Source organism: Heloderma suspectum, chromosome 14 (assembly GCF_057233095.1).
Source record: "Heloderma suspectum isolate Gila_16-S chromosome 14, 16-S_ref, whole genome shotgun sequence".
Lineage (NCBI taxonomy): Eukaryota > Metazoa > Chordata > Lepidosauria > Squamata > Helodermatidae > Heloderma > Heloderma suspectum.
The window spans coordinates 8,226,039-8,235,883 of NC_139471.1; positions in this window are offsets into that span (position 1 = coordinate 8,226,039).

Below are 9,845 nucleotides of genomic sequence, written 5' to 3' on the forward strand. Positions count from 1 at the left end.
TACACCACGAAGTGCTTGGCATGTGCTGCTAGAATTATGTGCTACATATGCCTGGGGCAGTAAAGTTTTTCAACAGGAACACTCAGTCTACAATTTATTAAAAACAGCTTCTTGAGTCCATGGAAGAAACAATCCCAATAAAATAATTAAAGAAGGAAAGCATAAAGAAAAGTTGCAACCTGCTTCAGATGTAGCTTGGTTTAAGGAATGAGGCTTAAACATTTCCTAATCCAAAGGGAAGAGTAATACCTACAGTCATCACTGCAGATGGTTGGTGAGTTGAAATGAGAAGGGAAGCCGGCACCTAGAAATGTTGCTGAAGCAATATTTGTATTATATTTATTTGGAAAGTGTATAACTTGCTTTTGAAAGAGTGGAGGAAATATTAAAAATAAAATACAGTATAAAGTAAATAAAATCAGAAACAAAAAACAGGGACAAGTAAAAAAAAAAACTAATAGAGAAAAATAACTACAAAATGCCCATATGAATAATAATATAAGAAAGTCTTAGCAACACGTTTAAAAGGAAGAAGTTTCTGGATCTGATGCATTGCAACAGCAAGCAGGTTCTAGAGGTTGTTGGCCTGCTATGGAAAAGCTCACAGTAGTGACCACTGGGCTAATAATCAATGGGAAGTAGAGAGACTTGAACCGGCTATCTGGTAAAGACTTCCACCGTCATTCTGCTGTGCTACTTGAGGCAGTATGTCAGTGACACATTATTGCATAATAATCTTCCCAAGAGTAGCCTAAACACATGTGCACACCTGCTCATTTGACTTTAGTCAGTAGCATGGAAATTAGAAGAAGCAGGAAGTTACAAATGTTGAAATCGTAAATGTTGACATAAAATGCCATTACTTGGCCTAGTCAAGAAGATAGGATCAGTGGCATCTCCTGGGAAGAGCATCACAATTATGCATTGACACATTGTTCAGCTACTTGGATTTAACATAATTTCAGAGGAGAAAGCACATGTCAGACATAGATTGGTTGGACTGTTTTTGTATATAGCTATTAGGTATAAACAAATTGCAACCGGATCTCTGAACCCCCACAAAGATTCCCAGGCAGGACTTCTAAATAGAATCCCATAATGGGAATAATTATTTTAGTATGGAAAGTGTCTTGCATCCCTGGATTAAACAAAGAAAATGAGTTCATTCCTTGCATTCCAAGCAGCAATATGGCAATATGATTTGAATTAGAGATGCAACCAAATACAGTGGCGGAAGGAGGAGGTCTTGTCTAGAATGCATTTGGAAGCTGTTGTGTGTGTTTCCCTACCCCCACCCGTTTTCAAGCTCCATGTATTAAAGGTTAGCATCGATCTTTTTATCATAAAACAAACAGGAAGCATGATAAGCAACAGCAAAACAGAATAGTTTGAAGAACAACTCCCAGTTTGAACCTGTTCTGGAGTTATGTGCATTCGCTTTCTACATATGGAAGGATAAAAAGAATAGTAAACAATTGGATATACAATAAAGCCATGTAGTCTGGTAGTGGGCATTGCTATGCCACAATTCAACATCATAAAATTAATTCTAGTTAAATCAGTTGTTTTGCGTTTGGTAAGTCTTTGGTTGGATCCAAAGGTTGCCCTTCTCCATCAGAAGAAGATTCCTTCTGTCAGAGGAGAGAAATTTGAGCTCCAACCCATTTGCAAGGACAAACATAAAATGTTTGCAAGGACAAACATATAATGTACTAGCAGCTTCTCCTTGGATTATTTCATATGGACAGAAACCATAAGAGCGATGTGTATGGTATTTACATCATTTTTACAGGCCAGTCCTAAACATGTTTACTCTGAAGTTCCTTTCATTTAAGTTGATTAGAGCAGGGGTAGGCAAAAAGTAGATCTCCAGATGTTTTAGATTTCAAGTCTCAACATTCCTGACCATGGGCCATGCTAGTGGGGGCTTTTGGAAGTTAAAGTTCAAGACAGCTGGAGATCTACGTATGTTCTGCCCACTCCTGGGTTAGTGCATGCATTTTATTTAAAATGGCTCCCTTACTTTCTATGCCAGGGTGGGCAGAAGGTAGCTCTCCAGATGTTTAGGACTTCAACTCCCAGTGTAGCCAATGATCAGTAATGCTGGGAGTTAACATCTGAAGATCTACTTTCCGCCCATCCCTATTCTATGCCATATTAGCTGCATTCACAAGTGATGCATCCTAAACTAAAAACTGCAGTGTCACTTGTGAAAATACCCTCAGAGTACAATTCATTCTCTGTTCAGGAAAGTGTGGGACTTCTGTTTGATATATCCCACAGATGCCCAGAGATTCTTCTTGAACTTCTCTGAAGTCAAGCAGTGAAACCCCAAAACAGGCAGTAGTACCATCAGGTCAAGAGGTTGGAGTGGAAGTGGAGGGCCCCACTTAGCAGGATGAACGGGGGGACGGCGGGGATGCGGCTGAACTGGCTTGTCACATTTTGAAGTAAGTGAAGCAATACACATCACTATCTAAAGAGGTAGGCCTCTGTGAGACTATTAAGAGTCTAAAATTACCTAATTGAACAACATTTGGCTGTTCCTCTCCCTCATCTAACAGCAGCAGAATTCCACCTGGCTGCAGCAGAGGGAGCGATTGGGCAGCAGGGACCATGCCATCAGCTCTGCTGAAAGAACAGCTCCATCAGTGGTTCTGGCCGGGCAGGACTTTGGGACAGATGTCCAGTGCCCTACTCATCAGAATAACCAAGAGAGAATAAGCAAGACAGTGCACTGAAATAATCCATAGTACCATCTAAAGAGGGGAGCCTCCGTAAGATGATTAAGTGCAGCATATAAAATTAACTAACTTTACTACTGGGTATTGAAGTGAAAAGGAATATGTCTATCTTTAGAGTCTAAAGTTCAAAAGCTTGAATTGGTTTATCTGTCATAGCTTTCGTCACCCCACCCCACCCAAATATTGGAAACTATAGTTCTGTTACACTGAAAAACAGAGACTTAGGGAGCAATCCTATGCATGTTTAGAAAGAATAAAGTCATACAACTCCCAGCATTCCCCAGCCAGCTGGGGACTGCTGGGGTTTGTGAGGCTTTTTTCTGTCTAAACATGCATAGGATTGCGTCCCTAGGGTCTTCCAGACAGGAGGCTCCTATCTCTACCAATTAGAAAGCATTGTGCAGTTATTCCATGTATTTTTCCTGAATGGATTTTCTGTGGTTAGAAAAAAGTTGGAAGAAGTGGTAAGACAACACGGGAGGGTTACAAGTAGAAGATGACATCATCTGGACCCCCCATAAATTTCCATGAATTAGTCAATATGGTTGCATGACAAAAGCCTTGTTTGGAAGCACTTTAGGGTGCAATCCGATTCACACATACCTGGGAGTAAGTCTCAACAAACTCAATATGAATTATTTTTGAGAACAAATGCATAAGATTTGTCAGGTTGTAATCCCATGAATACTTTCCTGGGAGCAAACCCCACTGAACCCAATGGCATTTATTTGTGAGTAAACATGAATAGGGTTGGGCTAATAAACTATTACTCCAACCATAATTCATTTATGAGTAGGATATAATATTGTTTTGTTTTCTTGATATATTTTTAAACTGAAAATGTAAATACTAAAAAACACAAATGGAAAATAAAAAGTACAAAAAATAAAACTTTAAAATTTGTAGCTCTGTAGACATCTCTGGTAAAGAATTATCAGAATCCTTACAAAGCTACAGTTCCCAAGTTGCCAGGGAGGAAGGAAGCACGATAATAAGAACAGGTTTAAAACTGGTTTAACTTTGGACTGAAAAGCATCATTGATGATGCGTTCCACACAGGTGAGTATTCAGGGACTGAATCCATTCCTTCAACACATCTATATACAATATAGAAGTAAAGCCTGTCCTTCTCGAATAATCCATCCAGGTATAACTGTTTTCCCCTCTTACTCAAGCAAATGCAGCCATAGATTCCAGAATGATGCACATAAACACCCTAAAAGGGGGATATGTTTGGTTTCCCCTTCTACTCCTGGCAACTCCACACTTGTGACACCATTTTGTTAAGAGTAAATCAAACAGGTCCACCTGCAGGTTTTTCCCCACCTGGCTCAACCAGACCCATCCGCTCTCTGGAAGCTTGTACAGTGGACAAGGGGGACTGCCTACCAGTCAGCAGCTGCTGTTGTGCATTGTTTTCTTTCTTCATATCCATTTAGAGGAGCACCTTTTTTAAAGCTAGAACCTTCAGAGAATGCTTTCCACATTGACTTGGCTTCCACGGACATCTGCAGAGAATCCCTGGGGCATGTTCTAAGATGCATACTTCAGTTCATGCAAAACACCGGCCAAGCCTTTTGGTCTCCAGTATTGTCCCACATGAATGGAGAGTGTGCCCAAGCAAACACTCAAGACTCCTATTGTTTTGAAGGAAAGACAAGTAGCAGTGGGCAAGCTATTTTTCAGGGAAGCTTGGCTGCCATTACTGATCTTTTCCTCAAGGACCCGCAGGTTCTCAGGAGCAAAGCACTGTTTGAAAGCATAATAAGCCTTGGCGACAAGAAAGGGCATTGTTTTTTATTTGTAACACACCCATTCTAAGCCTCATGGACAAGGTGTGTTTCAGATCAGAAATAAGTAGAAGACAATAGCAGCCTAAAACCCTAGGTAAAACTGCTGAGAAATGTCCCGATATATAATGACTATAAACACAAAAGACTGACAGTTCTGTTGATCATGTTCTTGCTTGCCACAGCTTGGGGCAAGTCAGATCACAGGGGAAGGGAGGTAGCAACAGGGCCTGATTTACACAGTCCTGCAGGCAGCGGCAAAAGAAAAACAATATATCTGCAAAACACAGGATATTGACACAATAGGCCCAGGTATTGATGTGTAAAAGGGAGAAGAAGGAGAAGAAGGTAAAAGACATGCCCCCCTTTTATTTGGTTAATTCAGCCATCAAGAGTAGCAGTTAAAAATCTCTTTTTGATCTCAGAAGAAATCAAAAGGAGGACTGGTTGTTCCTAATATAACAAATTATTACTCTACAACAAAACTCTCCTTCATTCACAACTGGTTTGGTAGCACAGATAAAACAATAGATGTTCAATAAGGACATATGAACATCTGTCTTATTTACTGTGATTTTTGAAAAATCAGTACAAGAAGACCATAGCAAATTATCAACCACCAAATCAGCTTAAATATAAATGTTTAGTCCTGGTTTATGACCTTTAATGTTAGTGATATTAATGCTGGTTATGTTTATTTTTGCTATTATATGATTAAACCGTTGTTGATAGTAAATTGGCAAATGTTAATGTATGTTCTGTGCAAAGTGTTTTCTCTTTTTTGCATATTTAATGTGATTTAATTGTTTGTATTTTATTTTATAAATGTTAATTTTCCTTCCTTTATTAACTTTTATTAGAAATATGAGTTGGGCAGGGTAATCCTATGGAACCTGGGATAGTATCCCAGGGGCCATAGGATAGATTGGAAATTCCCCTCTGAGGTTGTAGATAGAGCTCCAATCTCTGAGCAGAAGATCTAATCTCAGATTCCCCCTCCCTGCCTCAGTGGAAAGTTCCTCCCCTCTCCGATGTTGGAGCTCAAACATCAGAGAAGAGGGAAAGGGTGACGATTGGGGAGGGGGTGAGCAGGGAAAGCTCTGGATCTGAAGAATCCAAAGCCTACCAACCCCCAAACGTGCCCCCAACACAGGAAAACATTTATAATAGCACTGCAGCTGATCTAAATTATCCCCCCTCCGTTGCACGCAATGGGAGAGGAATGGTTAAGCAAACAAACCAAAACATGGAGAAGAGCAGCAAATGCCACTCTTTCCTCACATCCACCCAGCATCAGGGTTTTGGAAATCTCACAGTGCTCCAAGGGCACAAAGGACTGTGCCCTTTACTAGTGTGTGTGTGTGTGTGTTGTATGCAGTTTTATATGTTATATTTTTCAAAACTATACTTAAAAATAATGGGTTGGATCCAGACTTAGTCATGCTCAGAGCAGACCCATTGAAACCAGTGACTAATGCATCATATTGATTTACCTCTCTTGAGGTCGTTTTACTTTAAGGATAAGCAACTGTAGGCTACAGGGCCAAATCTGGTCCAAGGACTAGTTGGATTCCCAGCTGATAACCAGAAGCAAGAGAAGCACAGAGGCCTGGTGGATATGGCTTAAAAAGGTAAAAAAGTAAAGGTGTCCCCAGCCAGTCGTGTCCAACTCTAGGGTGCGGTGCTCATCCCCGTTTCTAAGCCGAAGAGCCAGCGCTGTCCGAAGACGCTTCCGTGGTCATGTGGCCGGCATGATTGAACACCGAGGTGCACGGAACGCTGTTACCTTTCCCACCGAGGCGGTACCTATTTATCTACTTGCAATTTCTTGCTTTTGAACTGCTAGGTTGGCAGGAGCTGGGACTGAAGACGGGAGCTCACTCCGTCACGCGGCACTCGGGTCTCGAACTGCTGTCCTGCCGACCTTCCAGTCTGCAGTTCAGCATCTTAACCACTAAAGATAGTGGTTAACTACTATGGCATAAAGATTTTTGGCCAATCCACTGGGACGGGGAAGCTGGGTCCACTACCACCCAGCTCTTCTTCCAAGCTACAATCCCAATAAACTAGTTGCTGACTAGGTTGTCCTAACCTAAAACACATACACACAAGAAATGTGGGCCAATTAAGATGCAATCCTATACATGTTTAGACAGAAAAAAAGCCCATGCTGGCTGGGGAATGCTGGGAGTTGTAGGACTTTTTTCTGTTTAAACATGCATAGGATTGCACCCTTAAAGACTCAACACCTTGGATTTCTACAGAACAGAACCTAAATATTTAAGCACATCTTCCTCTCAGAACACTCAGTAACTCACCCATTTTAGCAACAATGATTAGAGGCTTCTTATTGCATTATGAGGACAGTGTTATGAGAGCAGTCACATTTATTTCAAGAACTGCTTAACACCTAAAAAAGATACCTGAGTCAATGGGTGTTTATTGAAAATGGGAAAGGGCTTGAAAGGTGATAATGCTGTTTCACCAGCTATTGCAAGAGGATAGCTAGGGCCAAAAGTAGAACTACAATGCTATTGCTTTTGAGAGACCTTGGGCTTCATCACACAGAGCTTTTATCCTGTGATTGAGATTGCTCCTTCACGGAAGTTTGTGGGCTCTTTACATGACGCTGTGACCCTGCCGTGACCCTCCTGCACTAAATGCCCTTTGTTCCGTTTTTAAATAGATCACAGATAATGAGCTATCAAATTAGCCCGTTGCGTTCCTCCGTGAAAAGAGTTAAAGGGCCAAGAAGAGGAGCGAGATCAGTGAAAGATAAAGGAAGATTCAGATATTCTGAGGGGGGCGGAGAGGAAACGCATATAAAGGGAGTCAGTGGTGATCCTGCATTTAAAACGGAAGCAGAAAGCCCCGTTTTAAATGCAGGATTTTAGGTTGTTGTATAAATGCCCCTTGTGGAACTATTCCGGAAATGCTAAAATGTGGCGAGTTTATGCTTCAAATGATTGTCCAGTTAAGTTCAATATGCTCTTTTACCATTTGATTCAACTCTGCATACACTAACCCAAGGGCAGGGCTGTACAGTGTAAGACAAGGGCTAAACAATTTCTCTCACCTCATCAGCTGCTCCTAGTTACCTCAAAATATACCCACTGTATTAAAATGCTTATTGGATACTGCTATGAATGCCTCCTTGAGGGTGGGTTACTAAAGATACCAACATTAGATCCTCTTAATGTGGACAACTACTGTCCAGTCTCGAACCATCCTTTTTTGGGTAAGGTGTTAGAGAGGGTGGTAGCTTCTCAGCTCCAGGTGGTTTGAAAAGAAACTGGTTACTTAGATCCATTCAAGTGTGGATTCTGACCTTGGTACCGGATGGAAATGGCCTTAGCAGCCCTGGAGGGGACTGGATGGTGGGAGTACAACTCTCTTAGTTCTACTGGAGCTCTTGGCAGTGTTTGACAACATCAACCATGGTAACCTTCTGTCCCGACTCTCTGGCCTAGGCTTAGGAGGCAACATACTGCCATAGTTTTAGTCCTTCCTTGATGTTCGGTAGGTAGTACTGGGTGATTTTTGCTCCACACCATGGCTTTTGGCTTGTGGGACACAACAGGGTTGCATTTTATTCCCAGTTTTCAACTTCTATATGAAGCTGCAACAAGACGTCATCCAGAAATTGGAGCTTTGTTGTCACCAATATGCAGATGTCATACAGCTCTACCTGTCTTTTCCACTCAAGGATCCCAGAGAGGTGGAATTCTTTAGCAGGTGTCTGGATGTAGTACTGGGATGGAGGAGAGAGAACAAGCTGACATTTTCCTAATCCAGGAAAGACGGAGGTTCTGCGGGTTGGGAAGTCAGCTGACTTTGTGAAACCAATCCTGGATGGGGTTCCACTCACCTTGAAGGACCAGGTGCAAAGCTTGGGGGCTGTTCCTGGACTCATCGCTATCAGAAAAGGCACAGGCAGCTGCAGTGGCCAGGAGTGGGTTTTTTCCGTCTCTGGTTTGTATGCCAACTGCAGCTCTTGCTGGAGCAGCTGGACCAGACATCAGTTTACGCATGCCCTGGTTACCTCCAGACTAGACTACTGGAATGCACTTTATGTGGGGCTTCCACTGGAGATGATCTGGAAGCTTCAACTGGCACAAAATGTGGCTCTCCAGATACTGGTGGGGGTCAGAAAGTGTAAACACATAACTTATTTTGCACCCATTGCTGTGGCTCCAGTAGGTTTCCAGGAACTCCCTTCCATTTATATACTGCCTTTTTTCCCTCTCGGAAAGAACCCAAGGCAGCTTACACAATCCTCCTCCTCTCCATTTTATCATCACAACAACAACCCTGTGAGGTGGGTTGGGCTGAGAGTCAGTGACTGCCCCAAAGTCAGTCAGTGAACTTCATGGCTGAGTGGGGACTAGAACCTGGATCTCCTGGCTCCCAATCCAACACTCTAGTCATTACACCACGCTGGCTCTCTTCTACAGACATTGCCCCTTCACTACAGGCATTTATAGGCATGTGAGCGCGTGCACGCACACACACGCACACGCACACACACACACACACACACACACACAGCACAGAAACACAATACCAGCTTACCACATGAGGACTTTAGCAGACAAGGGGATTATTTGTGCATGTCAGTAACTTATTGACTGATTGTAAACTCTTTAGGGTAGGCTGTTGTTTACATGCTCTTCATATCTTGGACATATTTTGCATCACTGCGATCTCTATAGACAGCCAGAAGGGATCCATTTAGCAAGATCTCATGCAATCTGAAGAGAGGTGTTCTTAGTGGCTGCTTTCTACACCTTTGGGACGCCTTTCTTTCAGGTGAAAACCTGCAGTGCCTAGGTATCTTCTGGAAGCAATGCAAGCATTGCTTTAATGGAGGATTTCATGGGTGAGGATGAACAGGAGGTTCTTCAGGGGCTGGCCTAGGAAGGGGAAAAGGCTATACAAAATGTTTTGATGGCATGTTTTTCAGAGTTACCCCACTGAACCACTGAGGATAGTGGCAAGATTAAAAGTCCAAATTTTGAATTGACTTTTTATGCAGTAGGTCTCAGTTATAATCCCAAACATCTCCAGGTGAAATATCCCAGGTAGCAGTGCTGTGAAAGAACTCTGCCTAAGGCCCTAGGGAGGCTGGTGCTAGGTGAGAAAGCAGCTTCTGACAGGAGGAAAGCGCCACTCGCTACTGCCCCTCACCCCAGTACAGTTAAAGATGGGGAAAATCTATACGAAACTGCATAGTGCAGCTTCGTATGTTTATATATGAACATTTGGAAGTATAGCTTCCAAATCACGTGAAGCAATAGTTCCCCTCTACTCA